Source organism: Sorex fumeus, unplaced genomic scaffold, assembly GCF_029834395.1.
Source record: "Sorex fumeus unplaced genomic scaffold, SorFum_2.1 ptg000024l, whole genome shotgun sequence".
Classification (NCBI taxonomy): domain Eukaryota; kingdom Metazoa; phylum Chordata; class Mammalia; order Eulipotyphla; family Soricidae; genus Sorex; species Sorex fumeus.
In genome coordinates, this window is record NW_026606081.1 from 6,434,882 (window position 1) to 6,442,861 (window position 7,980).

At 42.0% G+C, this 7,980-nt stretch overlaps 1 pseudogene; it reads right to left on the minus strand.

The window, feature by feature from the left end:
- Positions 1-5,254: 5,254 nt before the first annotated feature.
- Positions 5,255-5,546, minus strand: LOC130023769 (NADH dehydrogenase [ubiquinone] 1 subunit C1, mitochondrial-like; annotated as a pseudogene).
- Positions 5,547-7,980: the final 2,434 nt, after the last annotated feature.

The following is a 7,980-nucleotide window of genomic DNA, read 5'->3' on the forward strand; positions in this document are numbered from 1 at the left end:
ATACTGATTAAACTCCACAAGAAGAAAACATCCAACCCCATCCAAAAATGGGGCGATGAAATGAACAGAAACTTTCTCAAAGAAGAAATCCGAATGGCAAAAAAGCACATGAGAAAATGCTCTACATCACTAATCATCAGGGAGATGCAGATCAAAACCACAATGAGATACCACCTCACACCTCAGAGACTGGCCCACATTCAAAAGAACAAAAGCAACCGATGCTGGCGCGGATGTGGCGAGAAAGGGACACTCCTTCACTGTTGGTGGGAATGTTGACTGGTTCAGCCTTTCTGGAAAACAGTATGGACGATTCTCAAAAAATTAGAAATTGAGCTCCCATTTGACCCAGCAATACCACTCCTGGGAATATATCCCAGAGAGGCAAAAATGTATAGTCGAAGTGACATCTGCACTTGTTTGTTCATTGCAGCACTCTTTACAACAGCCAGAAACTGGAAGAAACCTGAATGCCCAAGAACAGATGACTGGTCAAAGAAACTTTGGTACATCTACACAATGGAGTACTATGTAGCTGTTAGAAAAGATGAAGTCATGAAATTTACATACAAGTGGTCCAACATGGAAAGTATCATGCTAAGCAAAATGAGTCAGAAAGAGAGGGATAGACATAGAAAGATTGCATTCATCTGGGAAATATAAAGAAACAAAATATGAGATTAATACCCAAGAATAGCTGAGATCAACACCAGGAGGATTACTCCATAGCTTAGAGGCCAGCCGGGCATTCTAGGGGAAAGGACAGCTCAGATAGAGAAGGGAGCACCAAATAAAGGGTGTTTGGAGGATCCTCCCAGGAGGGGAGATGCATGTCGAAAGTAGACTATGGACTGAACATGTTTGCCACTCAAAGCCTCTTTTTTTTTTTTTTTTCCAATCAATGTGGGAAAATTTTTTTTTTCCCCTTTATTGTATTTTATTTTTTTTTAAAGTTGTAGATTTACAATTTTTTGTGCTTTGGTTTCAATTATACAATGATCAGATACCCATCCCTCCACCAGTGCCCATTTTCCACCACCATGGATAATATCCCTCCCACCCCCATCCCCCCATCCCCCCTGTCTCTGTGGCAGGGCAATCCCCTGTGTTCTCTCTCTCCTTTTGGGTGTTGTGGTCTGCAAAAGAGGCATTGAGTGGCAAACATGTTCAGTCCATAGTCTACTTTCGACATGCATCTCCCCTCCTGGGAGGATCCTCCAAACATCCTTTATTTGGTGCTCCCTTCTCTATCTGAACTGCCCTTTCCTCTAGGATACCCGGCTGGCCTCTAAGTTATGGAGTAATCCTCCTGGTGCTGATCTCAGCTATTCTTGGGTATTAATTTCATACTTTGTTACTTTATATCCCCCAGATGAATGCAATCTTTCTATGTCTATCCCTCTTCAAAGCCTCTTTTTCAGACCACAACACCCAAAAGGAGAGAGAGAACACAAGGGATTGCCCTGCCACAGAGGCAGGGTGAGATGGGAGGGATGGGGGTGGGAGGGATATTATCCATGGTGGTGGAAAATGGGCACTGGTGGAGGGATGGGTATCTGATCATTGTATAATCAAACCCAAGCACAAAAAATTGTAAATCTACAACTGTACCTCATGGTGTTTCACTAAAAATAAAAAAATAATAAAAAAAAGAAAGAAAGAGGGACAATGACAAATAATAACAGTATCTCATGATAAAGATCTGTGATTAATATAGATATATAATAAAAATTTAAGATATTTTAATGAGTTTTAAAAATAAACCAAAAATAAAATAATTATGAAATATTTTGTAATATTTTTGATAAAAAAGAGTTTCTCAATTAGCCTGTAATGTTCATTATAGCTGCTTTTTAATCTTCCAGGATCCAGGAGTAATATAGGATTGTGCATTAAAGGCTTTGAAAGATGTGATTGTTTTGGAAGATGTGATTTTGAATGGAATAATGCCTCATTATGGGAGGGACCCTGATATAATAACTGCCCTTCCATGGGAGGTCAGAGGTCTCCTGCCTTCCACCCGTAGCTATTTAAAATACTCTTAAATGCACACGTGTATAAACCACTGGGCTTATGTTTGTTCCTCCCAGTCTATGGGCTTCAGCAGAAAGTTGCCCATGGATCTGTGGGTTTGGGTTTGTAGATTGTATAAACTTCTTTCAAGTTTTCTGTCTGTTACAGACACGACACACTGAAAGACTTCCTCGCTGTCTTTTCCACATGGAAGATGCTGACACACTGGCTTTGAGACAGTGAAAGAACATGTTCTTCTCTGCCCTATTGTCAGAGCATTGCATTTGTTCCTTCCACGCTTCTATACCAAACAAATATTCTAGGAGTCAGAGAGCTAGTATAAAACCACATATGGTCCTTTGAGCATCACCAGAAGTGAACCTGGAGCACCACTGCCTGTGTCCTCCTACAAAATCCTCTGATGTTATCAACGAGGCAATAGTATGGCCTTTGAAATAATTTCTTCTTAGTCTGAACGTCTTCACTGCAAAGTGACTGACTGGGCTCTCCCAAGTGAATCAAATTCCAAGAATCTTAATTTTCCCTTCTCAAAAAAGTGAGGAACACTTACTTGATGTGATGATTGTGTGAAACTCAAAAGGAAAACCTGGTACATGATAAATCTTACTTTCATCACTTTTCCTTTCCCTCCATAAAGGGGAAATTCTGTTGTGCAATTTTCCAGAAAAGACAGAAAAGCTATCAAATGCTTGCATGAAACTGGAAAATATAGGAATCCCAATCCCAGAAATCCATCTGAAATAGGTGTTACTATTTTGGGAGAGACAATGAACATAAAAGAATCTTGAAGGTGCTGGACAGAGAGGACATTGGGTACAGAGCTTACCTTGAAGTCAACCCGTCAGATTCTCAGCATCCATAAATTCCATGGGTAGGCCCCCATGCAAAAAAAGGCACTTGGAGGGGAAAAAACCCCTCTCTCTCCCTCTTTTTCTCTCTTTTTGGCAGGAAGGGGCTTAAACACATCTAGTAATGCAAGGGGCTCATTCTCGCTCAGTGCTCAGGGTTTGCTCCCAGTAGTGCTGAGTTACCATATTGTCTTCAGGCTTCCTGATGCAAAGCATGCATTCCTGCCATTGAGATATTTCTCCAACGCCTGAATCATGTCCTTATTTTTCATGACAGTCATTTGACCTCCACACTTACAACATCTCTTTATCTAAGCTAAAAAAATATACAAATGGCAAATTAATCAAGATTTCAATGATTTCAAGTGCTCACCTCATTTTCATTCCTCTGATCTTGACAATCTTACGGTTTTGTTCTGAGCACAGCAGAGGACAGAACAAAATTTAACTAATGAAATTTATAAATCATTTGCTTCACCAACTCTTGCAGTAACTCTAACAAGAGATGTGGGCAATAGAGTCTTGGACAACTACTGTGCGTCAGTCAGTAGTGCCAGCTAGATGAGGGTACCCAGGGTGGGGTGTTAGGGTGTGGACTGCCACCAGCTGGAGCCCTTTCTCTGTTTTCTCTAGCCTGACAAAAGCATGTAGATTGGCAGTTACCACCTGTCCTCTTCCCTAGCACAGGAGATTGTACATACATGGAGTATGTATATAGTTATGTGTCATCTCTCCATTGATACCTATAACTAGAGCTATATCATCATAACTACGTATGATTTATTACTCTTACCTGGGATGTCTTGTTGGGAAGTGAGCTGGGATTGGCTGTGTGCAAGGTGAGCGCCTTAATTCAGGTACTATCTCTGGCTCCTGTTACAGGATGATCTAATTGAGATCTAATTGAGATCTAATAGGTAACTCAGCACTACTGGGAGCAAACCCTGAGCACTGAGCGAGAATGAGCCCCTTGCATTACTAGATGTGTTAAGCCCCTTCCTGCCAAAAAGAGAGCGCCGTAATTCAGGTACTATCTCTGGCTCCTGTTACAGTATGATCTAATTGAGATCTAATTGAGATCTAATAGGGTAGATTCAGGATTTTTGATGCCTAAGATTTATGCAAAAGAAACCTTTTAAAAAATATTTTTTTTTTGTTCGGGGGCCACACCCAGCGCTACTCAGGTGCTGCTACTGGCTTTGAGCTTGGAGGGTATTGCAAAGCTGGGGCTCAAACCCAGGCCCCCCTCACATGCAAATGTGTTCATCCAGAGTTGAGCTATCTCTTCGATCCAAGAAAAATAATCAAAAGGAAAAACAAATGATAAAAACAGGTACAGGATCTTAGAGGAGGTCCAGAAGAAGGGAGCTAAACTTTAAGCGTGACCAGTTTCATGGTACATCTGCCCTGGGTGAGCCAGATGGAAAATGGAGTGCAAAGCCATAAAGCCAGACCTCCTCGGTGAAACTGCTGGCTCTACCACTTACTAACAGTACAATCCCCAGCAAATAACTTCATTTCCCTGAGTCTTATTTCCTTCATCAGCAAAATGCAGCTGAAATTAATATCTGTCTCATAGGGGTGTTATAGCAAATGACATAACATTTGCACTTAGAGCACCACCTAATTTAAGGTGTAACTACTCGATAGATGTTAATTATTAATAGCTCCTTACTAAGCTTTGGCCAGACATTATCCAGACTTTATTCACACTTTTGCACATTGCCTTCTCTGGCTACATTTCTCATAGCTCTAACCCTGGATTTAGCTGCCTTCAGAGTATTAACTTTTCTTCCTTCATTTTTGTGATGGCCTCAAGGTCTATTGTTGGGTGTTTTGAATTACCAGTTCTAATCCATACTGTCAGCTCTTATGAAGTTTTCCTTAAGTATCCTGGATATTTGAAATAATGTCTCTGATTCAATTCATTCACTTCTGTTTTTAGCTCATGGTTCAAACAATAAATTTTTGGATAAGTCTCAACATTCATAGCTGTGATGGAACCTTGGATCTCATAGTTACAAGGCAAGCATTCTGCTAAGTTTCCATTCCGGGCAAAGCTGGTACTTTCTTTTTTGGAGTTGGGAGGTACCCATGATGATGCTCAAGGACTGAATCTGGGGTTCCCACATTCACCTGCTCTAGTCCTTTGAGCCAACTCCCCACAACTCCTCAGCCTTCACCTGCTATATTCTTTTTGAGTTGTTTTTTTTTTAGTAAGACCCAGCTTTACTCTGAATTATGAAGAGGCTCATTTGTCCAAGTGGTCACCACAGATTATTTTTACTTTTTCATTTTGATGGTACAAAATAAATGCTGACTTGGCATATAACTTAAACCTTTTTCTTTCATATTTGCAATCAACAAAATTGGTGGATCCAGAGGACTTGCTGTTAACTCTATCGAAAGCAAAATATTTCAAAAGTTTACTCCAATCCATTTCTTCTTTTATACTCTGCAGCATCTTCGTTATGCTGTGTGATGAGGAGGCCCCACAAGACGGCGGTGGTGCCCAAGGTCTGCCTCACTTTGAGCCAGTGGGGTTTGTCCTTTGGCGGCTCCTGGACATAGAACTTTGACCTCGCTGGCTAGAAACTCGGGGAGCCTGGGGGGTGGGGGGGGCAGCAGCCGGGCCAGGGGGTGCAGCAGGCTGGACAGCGCCATCCTGCAGGCAGGACTCAGCCCCCTCATTTTTGAGTTGCTTTTAACAATGTGGGTCTTCAAAGAGAATTTGTTGACTCATTAGCTGGAGGGAAAAGCAGTTGATAAAGACAAGGGACCTGGGGCTGGAGCTAAAGGACAGTGGGTAGGGCATTTGCCTTGCACACGGCTGCCATGAGTTCGATCCCAACAACCCATATGGTCCCCCAAGTACACCACTGAGTGCAAAGCCAGGAGTAACGCCTGAGCATCACCAGGTGTGACCCAAAATGTCAAAAAAATAAATAAAGAAAAGAAAAGAAAAAGAAAGAGAAGAAAAGAAAAAAAAGGAAAGAAAAAAAAAGGAAAGAAAAAAATGTCCAGGGATGTCAGGAGAAGATGATGTGCTAAGTCAGGAGTATGAGCAGGCAATGTGTGTGGGGGGTGGGGAAGGAAAGAGAGACCAAGGGTGGCTAGCACGAGTCTGGGGACAGAGAAGTTTCCATTCCTATTCTTCAACTTTCTCCTCGGGACCCTCCAAATTGAGTCCCTGGTCTTCAAGTTGAGACTGTTTTCCTTGTTTGCCAGGGGTCTAGTTTTTTTTCAGGAAGGACAAGCTTGTTCTATAAACTTGCTTTGGGAAAAGAATTTCCTTCAGGGGTTTCTTGGACTCTTTCTGCTGTGCTGCTGTAGGGTGAGAGGGATGTGGCGCTGGGGGTGTGTGGGAGGAGCTGAGTGCAGAGACACAAGAACTTCCGTGGATGCTTGGAGATGTTACTCAAAAAAAGAAAAGCCAGGACACCCTTTTGATGCTAATTTGAGAGATTCATGTTTCTTTTGCATACATCCATTAGTCTTTTTTCTATTACTGAGCATCAAAGGACAGTTATAAACTTCAGACATAGAAAATAGTTCTATGCTATTTTTAAACCTTGTATTTAAAGCCTATTTTTTTTTTATTTGCGATAGCACAGCGGAAGGGCGTTTGCCTTGCATGCAGCCAGCCCTGCCGAACCGGGTTTGATTTCTCTGCCCCTCTCGGAGAGCCCAGCAAGCTACCGAGAGTATCTCGCCCGCATGGCAGAGCCTGGCAAGCTCCCCGTGACATATTCAATATGCCAAACACAGTAAAAACAAGTCTCAAAATGGAGACGTTACTGGGCCCACTCGAGCAAATCGATGAACAATGGGAGGACAGTGTTTGTTTGTTTGTTTGTTTGTTTAAAGTGGCTGTTAAAACAGTCATATTCTTTGAGTTGCTGAAACTAACCTGTTATCTGATCACATCTCATGCTCGTTGGAGAGCTAGAAATTGATGGGTTCAATTTCTGTATATGAATTGTATTTAATCAAAACTTTCCAAATGGAGGTGTGTGCTGCTTCTTCCTGCTTGGCTCCCTGTGAAGCAAGAGCAGATGCTGAATTGGAAAGAGTTTAGCAGCAGATATTGTGCTTATTATTTTTTTTTTTAAGAGAAATGAGCTCGAGACAGCCCCTTCCTCCCTCCCTTTCTCCTTCCCTCTCTCCCTCCTTTCCTTTCCTCTTTCCTCCCTCCCCCTTTCCCCTTCCTTCCTTCCTTCCTTCCTTCCTTCCTTCCTTCCTTCCTTCCTTCCTTCCTTCCTTCCTTCCGTCCTTCCATTCTCTCTACTCCTGTGTATTAAAACCATGCTTTACGTTTTACAAGGGGATAAAATAAATGTTTCTTTGCTTTGGTTTGGTTTTGTGCCACACCGACGATGTTCAGGAATAACTCCTGGTTCTGTGCTGGGATGCTGGTCACTGAACTCTGGCTCGGCCACGGACATGGCAAGTGCCCACCTGTTGAACTATTTCTCCAGTGCATTAAAATAAATGTTTGTATTCCCACTTCTCTAGTACTTTTTCTTTGATTTATTTATTTATTTTTTATCCTGGTAAGAACACAACATTAAATCCACCCTGTTGAAGAATTTTGCACTTTTTTTCCCCCAGTGCTGGGTTTTGAAAGCAGTTCTTATGTCTGTAGAGCATAAGAACGTGTTACCACCAAGCCGTACCTGAGGCCATTCATAAGATCTTTATTTTGTTTGTTTGGTTTGGGAATCACACCTGTGATGTTCAAACATCTGAGTGGTATAAAGGATCAAATAGGGGATCCTCAAGTGAATTATGTGGCACAGCCCATTGATCTATCTCTCTGCCCCCTGAAAAAAAAATATATATTTTTTGTTTTGTATTTGGGCCACGCTTTGTGGTACTCAAAGCTTACTCTAGGCTGGCTTGCTCCAGGCTTTGCAATCAGGAATCACTCTTTTTGGTGCTCAGGGAACCATAGAGGGTGTCGGGGATCAAACCCTGGTTAACTGTATGCAAGGCAAGCACCTTCAATACTGTACTTTCTCTCCAGCCCTTCTTTAAAAGATTTTGAGGTACACATGACAACAGTGTCACCTATCGGCACAATGCTGCACAGATTTCT